We start from the raw sequence: 7892 nt of genomic DNA, 5'->3' as shown, positions 1-7892 counted from the left end.
CCTGGCCCAATTGGTCTTCATTCTATGCCTTATTTGCATACACACAGCCAACCAATCAGGTCTTTACATCTCAGGTGCCTGGGCTGTCTGTTGTTAAACCTGTGGTGGGAGAAGAAAGGAGGGGAGTGCTTTTGCTCTTAAGCTCCCCTGGAGACAGACCTCTTCTCTTAAGCTCTCCTGGAGACAGATTCCTTCCTTTAAGATCCCCTGGAGACAGACCCCTTCTAGACTCCCGCTCTAGAGACTGACCTGACCATCTGTTCCCCTGTCACTCCTGAGATCCTGAGACCTGCTTTCCACACATTTGGTCTCCAGAGGATTGCTCTCAGTTGGCATCCCAAGGGCTTCTTGGAGCCCCTTGGCAACTGCTTGGTTGGTCTTGGTCTATCAACAGGGAGTTTAGCCTTGTCACTCCTGTGTGGAGACCCTCGATCTTGTATTCCAATGGTCACTCCCCTATAAATAAATCCCTCTTGTTTGTTCACTCTCTGCTGTCTGCCTACATCATTCTTGGAGGGGGGTGGGCAAGACAAGGGCCCAGTCAGAGGCAGGAGAACCCACCATGTCCTACTGAGGACAAAATAGTCTGCTTCGTGGCTATAACTACTGAGGCAAAATACAAAGAGGGGAGAAGCTAAAATATAAATATGGGAGAACAAGTTCACAGGCTATTAGAGCAGACACGAAACAAATAAGTAAGCATAAACCCAAACGAGTACAAGAGAAGACCGCATGAAAAATTAGTTCTGCCGGGAAGGGATTCGATCGCAAGGTCGGAAGCTTCTGGAAGGGGTGGCTCTTCAAAGATCTGAATGGTAAAAAATGTACTTGTGGGGATGGAGAGATGGTAACTGCACATGTGCACACCAACATGGGCATGTGCACACATGTGCACACACACACACACACACACACACACACACACACACACACTGTCCCATGCACTTGTGTATCTGTGTGGAAAATTCCAGGCAGAATTCAACATTCTAAGGTTCAGTGGCATAAAATTGGGTGAGCAGAGAAGTCAGGCGCTTTGTGGTTTTGTTTTGGGATAGGGATTCATGGAGCACAGAACTTGGACTCCCACTTGACTTTGAATCTCTCTTCTTTTCCCCTACTTAGCAAGTGGGATTACAGGCCCCGGGCCGCTCTATGTACTTTATGAGGTACTGAGGATTGAGAGAATCACTCTGACGCTAGAGTGGATTTCCCAGCCTCCAAGAGCTTTGGTACTGATGAAGCATGCTGTGGGGAGAGGTGGAAGATGGGGTAGCAGCAACTTTTGACCTGTGCTGAGGCAGGCTGGACTCTGTTTTATCTTATGGGTTCCATTAGGTCAGTAGAAAGCCAGGTAGCTTGTGTTTCTGACATCCACCTGACAGTTGATTAAGGAAAGACTGAAGGGAGCTAGGCCTTCAAACCTGGAGCCAGCTGGAAATGGTTGGAACAGTCCCCAAGAGAGAATAGCAGGTCATGTGTGAACAAGCTACTTGGTCGCTGGGGGTCTCAGCTGGTCCCATTTTTTTTTTTTTTTTTTTTTTTTTTTTTTTGCAGGCAGGTCATCGCCAACTTGTATTGAGCTTTCATGGGTGCTTCTGGGATACATTAGGTGTAACTCAGAGCAAGTGCTTCTCTTTGTGCTGTACCTGAGGCCAATACAAAGAGAAAAGAGCTAAAAATAAACACTGGAGAACAAGCTTATACAGGCACCAACAACCAAAGAACTTGGATCCACTAGCTAATCAGGATGGCCAGGTACACAGAGTTCTGTCTGTCTAGCCCAGCATGGGAGCTGGCAGTGAGTGATGCTTCAGGCAAGAGGGCTTCGTTTTCCATCTCCTCTGCTTTTACCATTCAAGATGTGAGGCAGCTCTTGTTGTCTGATCTCTCCCTACTCTCCAGAGGCGATCTGGAATGAGCTTCCTGCTTCTAGAAGTTACCTTGTATGGGGTTGAATTTGGACAAGTGGTACTGGCTACGGAGGAATAGAGAGGGAGTCCAAGTATTGGATATCTCATGTCCACAGCTATCTGGATGGGGATGGGGATGGGGAGAAAGGGCAGTGGCTCGGGCATAGCTAAGTAAGGATGAAGGTGGGCTTTTCTGGCACTGGTTTGCAAGGTCTCTTTGCTTCCATGGGCAGAGACTTAAAGAAGACAATCTACCCTCACAGGAAGTGAAGAGACGGGAGTTTTCACAAGGCTACAGGTTACCAGCAGAGCCATACTTAAAACCCATCCCTCACACCTCCCTTGGCTCATAGAATGAGCTTCCAAGGCCAAAGAATAGGAAGAAATGTTTTTCATACTGAATTATCTTCCTCTCCTAACTCTTAAACCTCTATGGGTGTGCTGTTGTTGAATTTTTCCAGTAGACTAAGAACCATGCATATCACTTTGAAGTCATCAGGGACTGTGAAATGGCTTATCCTGCTCACAGGGATGCCCCTCACTGCTGTCAGCCCAGGGCAGGTACTGCATACACTACCTACCGTTCTCTCACTCACACAAACAGGTTCTAGCATTCCAAGGCAGGGAAAGGCGCTGCAGGCACCTCAGGACAGGAGTGTCCCACAGATCACCTTCAACTCATTCAGAAGGCAGGGTAAGGTTCACCTTGCCAAACTGATGTGAAAGCCTCTGGGAATGGCACTTGAATAAATGGTGTAGTTTTGACACAGGATAAATGTTAAAAAAAAAAAATACTGGACTGAAGAAATGGAATCCTATCCAATATGGAAACCTTTGACCTGTGCTGAGGCAGGTTGGATTCAACTTTACCTCATGGATTGGTTCTATTGGGTCAGTAGAAAGTCAGGTAGCTTGTGTTCCTGACATCTGACAGTTGATAGAGGAAAGAATGGAGCTGTCCAGGGTGGCGGGCCCTGTGCCAACAGAGCACCCATAAAGCCCAGTCTAGGAGAGGAGGAGGGAGAGAGAACAGGCTTTTACAACCACAATCACCACCCCACCCCCACCCCGCAGCAGGTAACTCAGCCCTGCTGCCCTCCCAGCATGGTATAGGGAGTGTCAACAAATATCCTGTAGTCCGTGTATATTGTCCTCCCAGGCCCTAGAACCAACCAAGAATGTCTAGAACAGCCCCTTCGTGGAGACTTTAGGGTAAGCAGGTGGTTGGGTGTGAAGGAAGAGTGGGAGAAGATTGGGAGGCTGGCTTAGATGATTTCCGGGTTTGTCTAAGGCTGAGACTCTGGGTTTGAAATGAGGAACTAATTGGTTTGAGGAAGTCATTTGACCCCTGAGGCCTCCTGCTCCTCTGACCTCTCCTTTTCTAGCCCCCTTTTGAAGGCTGCTATGATGTGGTCAAATAATCCCCTAACCTCAAACCAAGTCGCTTGGCTCTCTCTTGGTCCAGCTCCCTGCTCCTGGTGAAGGCTGGGTCTTTCACCTTTCCTAGTCGAGGTTTCCTTATGTGTAGCATAAAGCGACAACTTCTCCCAGGAGGTCTGTGTGCACAAACCAGTGGACTTCCAAACGTGAGCTGTGGTTCTTTGGCCTCCTGAAACATTTGTGGTCTATCTGGCCTTGCAAAGCTTCACCCACCTAGCTCTGGCCCCTAAAACGCCACCAGGAGTCGCCCTTCGCCCACCGAATTAGGCCAAGCTAATAACTCCTGCGGACCAGGGCGGGCTGCCCCTTGGCGCTGGGTGGTGGAGTGTACCCCAGCTCCTCACTTGGGGGCTAGTCCTCTGCAGCGCCCACCCGGAGCCCCCCATCCCCGGCCCGCAGTCTCCCGATCGTCCGGATCAGGGAAGCTGCAAGTTTGGCTCTGTCTGTTTCGGCCTCCCCGCCCCGCCGCCCGGCTACCTAGGTCCGGGTCCCCAACTAAAGGCCCTGTCGGCAAGCGGAGACTCCGGCGGCCGCGGCCCCAAAAGGACGCCCCCTCCCCGGCCGGCCGCGTGCGGGACCGCCGCAGTTCCCTCACTGCCCGCCGGGCGGCGCCCCAGCGCCTCTCCGCGCGCCTCCCGCGCTGCCCGCTCCCGGCTCGCTCGCAGCCGGACACAGACTCTGCCTTCGGCTGCTGGCGGATCGAGCTGGAGCCGCCGCCGCCGCCGCTGCGGAAGAAAAAAAAAAAAAAAAAAAAAAAAAAGGGAAAACAACAGCCGGGCCGCCGGCCGAGCAACGTCGGGTCCCCAGCTCGGCGCCCGGAGTGCGGAGCCGCCCAGGTAAGGGCAGCAGCCCCCGAGCCGCCCCCGGCCGGCGCCCTGCGCTGTCCCCCCGCGCCCCCCGGGGCTGCGCCGCACCCCGACTTCTGACGTCTCCGCCACTAGCTCCCTCCGGGCCGCGGCCCGCACCCTGCCTGGCCCCGCTTCCGCCTCCAGCTGCCCAGTCCCCTTCCCTCTGATGCCTGCGACCCCGGATTCTCCGCTGAGCCCCCGCCACCTTGCCCCGTACTTCCCCTAGTCTCCATCCCTGCTTGCTCCCCCCTGCGCCTCCTCTCCTCTCCTCCGCTCCGATCCTCCCTCTGTGATCCTCCCTCTTCCCACTCCAACTCCCAGCCTAGCCTCTGCCCCCTGCAGGGATGACGGCCCCTTCCCGACACTGGCGATTCTACCCCGCCTCGTCACCCTCGGCTTCTCCTACGGGCCGCTCTTGCCCGCCACAGTCTTCCGTCAGACCAGCCCGGCTTCTGAGCCCCCTTCCCCCTTCCCTCTTTGCCATCTGTCTTGACCACCCCTGCTCTGGGCCCTGGACTCCGGCCACCACCACACCCCCAACCCTGCACGCCTTCTTGCTTTGGGCCAAGCCAGCGTCCTATCAGAAATGACCCTCCTTCTTGCGACTAATGGGCCTCTTAGCCATCCCACCCTAGTTCACCCGAGTGGGAAGTGAGGGAAAAACTCTGGAGACCTGCATTGGGCGCTGGAGGGGGAAGGGGATCGGTGGAGGGGGAGGGGAGCTAAGGAGATGTTCTTTAGTGAGGACCGGGCAGAGCCGGAGTGGTTCCGACTCAGCTTGGGGTGGAAGGCGCCCTGGTGACGGCTGGGACAGGGGGTTTGTCCAAGGCGCCAAGAGCACCTGTGCCTCCCTCCCCGGGCTCCCTGGAGCTGAGGAAAGTGAGGGAGGAGGTGTAGCCTGGGGAGAGTTGGCCCAGGGCTTTGGGGTTGGGGGAGGCACGACCAAAGGGATAGACAAGGCACGCGGGCCAGGTTGCCTGGCTGTAGCCAGGCTATGCAGGCTGAGCTGGTCCCCTCTTGGACCTTGGGCTGTGTGGTTCTTGGCATCTGTACTTGATGCTGCCATCTTCCTCTTGGTGCTGTTGTCTGGTGATGCCACGCGGTGCCACCTCCCTGCCTCCCTCCAGTGGCTCTTCTGGGCATGTCTCCCAGGGGCCTGGGCTGTCTGGAAAGAGGAGGGGAACTCTGGCTGGGCCTGGCCACTGTGCCTGACAAGTAGGTATCTCTTGAGACCAGGGCAGGAGCGCTGAGGGTTGGCCAAGAGGATCTGAGCCCTGCCAGGGACAAAGAGAACTATCTTCTTTTTGGCTCCAGTGGGTCGTCTGGTGGTAGTGTCCCTTTTGGGAGCACCTGGAAAAGCTAGCCTTGTAGCCCCTGGGTCAGAGCTGCAGGGGTGTGGCTTGAGAGGGAGCAATCCTGTCTTGCTTTGGTCCTGGAGTATCCTAGTGGTGACAAGGGGCTGGAGAGGTCGGCTGAGTTCCAGCTTTGCCAAGGAAGGAAGCCCCTGGAATTCCGCCGGGCCTCTTCAGGCTGGCTTTCTTTGCGGAGGCCGTGGCTCATGCTTCATCGTTAATCAGGTTTATTATTTTCCTCACTGGCTGGATGTATTCCTCAAGGTCGTGACCCTTTAGAGAGTTAATCTAATATGCACACGTTACAGTGTCTGGGTTTGTTTAATTTTCCAGATTATGTTCATTTCTTGTGGCCTGGGCTTGCCCACCAGCCTTGTGTCAGTCTCCAGCGCCACCCTCTGTTTTCCTGGACCTGCCACTTGAGACCTGGAGGCAGGGTTGGTTCTAGCAGCGGGGGAGAGAGTGGGTTTGAAGGAGGGGGGAGTTGGGTTTTCATGTTTTCCCTTTCTCCAATAGACATCTCAATCTTGACTGAAGCTTTCTCAGCTCTGAAAGTTTGTTCTAAAGCTTTCCAGTCTGGGCTCCCTTAGAATGCAGAGAGAACTTTTGCATGACAGAGGGAAGTGCATTTTTCTGGAGGAACCGCAGCTGCTCCCTAGAGACTTCAGTTCCCAGAGATAGGAAGAGGGTAAGCAGGCCTGGGTGAGCCAGAAAGCCCAGTGCCCAGCAGGAGGCCAGAGTCACTGGCGAGGAGGGTAGGTGTGCTTTGTGCCTGGAAGAGGCGTGTTGGTCCTACCACAGAGTACTCGTCCCTTCTGAGTGACAGCCTTCTGCAGGCCTCTGGATGCTGCACAGCAGGCCCCCTTCAGCCTCAGTAGCCTTTGCTGTGTCTGCCAGCAGCCAAATTGGTTGGCCCACAGGAACTGAAGCTCAGAGAACTATACTTGCCCCAGACCCTGGTTTGCAGTCCCGTTCTCTTGCTCTGGGCTGCCCGGAAAGCCCCTCCCAGCTTACACTTCCCGTTCACCCTTTTATTAATGGAATCTCCCAGCATCAGTGTAGATGACCACTTTGGTCTCCAGAGTGGGTCGCCATCTCAGACGCCCTCTGCATCCGTGGGCTACAGGATACAGAACACAGGCTTTTGCTTAGCATTGATGGCCCTCTGTATGTGGGTCTCAGCATCATGTCATACCACGGCCTCAAGAGTGAACTGTCTATCCCTCAGCACAGGCACCACATGGCCTCATTCACACCATTCTCCTTTCTGCCCTGTACAACCACCTGAGCTGTTAGAACCTTCCATAGCATGGAAGGGCAGAAACCCCAGCTGCTAACTGTAGACACACCTGAGTTCTCATCCCCATAACATTTTCTGCATGACCTTGGCGGAGCTGCCTAACCTTTCTCTGAGTTTTGTTCTCCTTACCTGTAAAACCTGGATGGGCTCTGCTTTGTAAGGCTGTCGCCAATGGATTTGGTAGTCGAGGTTGGGCATCTGGGATGTATTCCCTTGTGGCCCCTCCCCCTCTTTCCCTCTATGGGCTGGGTCAGTTACTAGCCTTGCCAGGTGTTGAGACCTATCTGTCCTTGCAAGGGTCCCTACCCAGACAGTGGCTCCCTGAGGGGCAAAGTCTTTGCCTGACACCTGTTCACATTCTCTCTCCTCCAGTGGTGCAGGGCTGCCCTTCAGTCCCTGTAACCTGTCTCTGTTCATAGTGGGGAATGTAAAAACTGTATGTTACTTAATTATAACATTTTGCTACCTAAACTAGAGGACATCTTATGTTGAACAAATCTGATACAAAAAAAAAAACAAAACATAAAAAAAAAAAACAATACCACAGATTCAGGCTGTCTAAATTATGGGAAGGGAAGGACAAAATCAATTTAATATTGTATTGGCTGAGAATTCTGCTCGTTTCGCTCAATCACTTGGCTGCCCTGTGAGTCAGGTAGGAGCATTTGGGTCTCTACAAATGAGGACTGAGGTCCCTGGGGGCTCTACAATGTCCCATACTCTGTCCTGTGACAGGAATCAGCTTCAGACTCCAGCTTCCTCCCCACACTTGGGCAGCATTTGCTTTTAAAAGCAGGGACGGCTGGATAACCCATTCACTTGCATGGAGCCCAGGGCACTCAGAGTCAGTCCCTGAGCTCGGCAGGGATCCATCCACCCTTCTTTCTGCCCATATAGGATTCGGTGAAAAGCATTCCAGGCACCTGTTCTGGCTGAAAATGGCAACTTGATAATTAATGTGTATGTATGGATGCTATGTGCAGATGTGTGCATGTGGGAGTCAGCAGGGGGCTCAGGGAAAGGACGGCTTTGCTAGAAGCAG

The 7892-nt window shown here is 53.6% G+C and overlaps 1 protein-coding gene across 1 annotated transcript in view; it reads left to right on the top strand.

Moving 5' to 3' along the window:
- Window positions 1-4033: 4033 nt before the first annotated feature.
- Grik4 (glutamate ionotropic receptor kainate type subunit 4) overlaps window positions 4034-7892 on the top strand; it is a 425565-nt gene continuing 421706 nt past the window's right edge. Inside the window, exon 1 of the mRNA XM_085844546.1 lies at window positions 4034-4186. The gene's annotated coding sequence lies outside the window, so the exon portion shown is untranslated. The remainder of the gene's footprint in view (window positions 4187-7892) is intronic.

Source organism: Mus caroli, unplaced genomic scaffold (assembly GCF_978045245.1).
Source record: "Mus caroli unplaced genomic scaffold, Mus_caroli_1 scaffold_11, whole genome shotgun sequence".
NCBI lineage: Eukaryota > Metazoa > Chordata > Mammalia > Rodentia > Muridae > Mus > Mus caroli.
The sequence above is the reverse complement of the archived record's forward strand: the minus strand, read 5'-3'. Positions and strand labels throughout refer to the sequence as shown.